The sequence below is a fragment of the Pinus tabuliformis genome, chromosome 9 (assembly GCF_031772625.1).
Source record: "Pinus tabuliformis cultivar Carrire ecotype Pingquan chromosome 9, CPIR1, whole genome shotgun sequence".
In the NCBI taxonomy this organism is placed as follows: Eukaryota; Viridiplantae; Streptophyta; class Pinopsida; order Pinales; family Pinaceae; genus Pinus; species Pinus tabuliformis.
The window spans coordinates 1,634,101,522-1,634,102,642 of record NC_142307.1 but is presented as its reverse complement, the minus strand read 5'-3'; the positions used below and the strand labels follow the sequence as shown (position 1 = coordinate 1,634,102,642).

The 1,121-nt window shown below is 44.2% G+C and overlaps 1 pseudogene; it reads left to right on the top strand.

Annotated features, from left to right (window-relative positions):
- The first annotated feature begins 365 nt into the window (after window positions 1-365).
- Window positions 366-890, top strand: LOC149155100 (dirigent protein 2-like; annotated as a pseudogene).
- The last annotated feature ends 231 nt before the right edge of the window (window positions 891-1,121 follow it).

Here is a 1,121-nt window from a genome sequence, read left to right as displayed (position 1 = left end):
TCACAAGTGAAACACTATAGCGACCATCATGTACTCATTACTGATAATACCAACCCTCTCGTCATCCCAAACACAACCCACAACTGTGTCAGTTCATATGAGACAAAAGTACTCATTACTGATAATACCAACCCTCTCGTCATCCCAATCACAACCCAGAGCTCTGTCAGTTCATATGAAACAAAAGAAGAGTATCTTGACGCGGAGGTCGATATTGCGCACAGAGATCATCTTGAATTTAGAATCTGGAAATTGTCGTTTCTTCTTTTTGCTAGCTATTTAGTCATTAGCGATATAATCTTTCTTTACAGAAATACAGACCGTGCTATACGATCAATATTTGTAAGAGCTTTCAGTACAGTTCGATGGGTTCCGGGCTTCTGCTCCCGGCAATGGCCACGGCGACCGTCGTCATCGTCTTCGTGTAGGCCGCTGCGAGGATAACAGAGACGAATATTGTGTTCTACATGCACGATAATTTGGCGGGAGGCAACGTGACCTCGATCCCAGTTGCAGGATTGAATGGCTCTTCTTCTGACCCGGGAAAATTTGGAACCGTAGTAATAATGAGCGACCCTATCACCAAACACCCACAAGTCACCGACTCTCACGGCGACAACTTTCTGGGTCGGGCGCAAGGAAGTTTCATTAATACAAATGGGTTGGAATTTTTAATGGTTTTCACGATCTCCTTCCTGAATATGGAGTATAACGGCAGCACCCTACAGATTCAAGGAATCGAGAGGTTCGATCGGCCTCGGCGTGAGTTTGCCGTGGTTGGAGGAACAGGCCAGTTCAGATATGCTCGTGGCTATGTATTTTCTACCACTGAATCCGCTTCTGGCGAGAATGTTGTTGTCCGATTGAACACAACATTTCGTACTGATTAGTTATCATGAACGTTTCATACCTGCTTTATTTCTCTCTTTTTACGTCTCTGTTAGCGCCTTAAATAAATGAGGCCGCAGGGCCCGGCGATACTTTGTCTCTCTTTTGTTTGGTGTTAGTCTGTGTGCTACTGTAAGAAAAATGACAGCATCTCCACAGTTCTACTTTGGTGCGTTTCCGGCGTTAATTTTAACGGTTCCACATTGTTATCCGATTGGTCTTTAAAGTATATA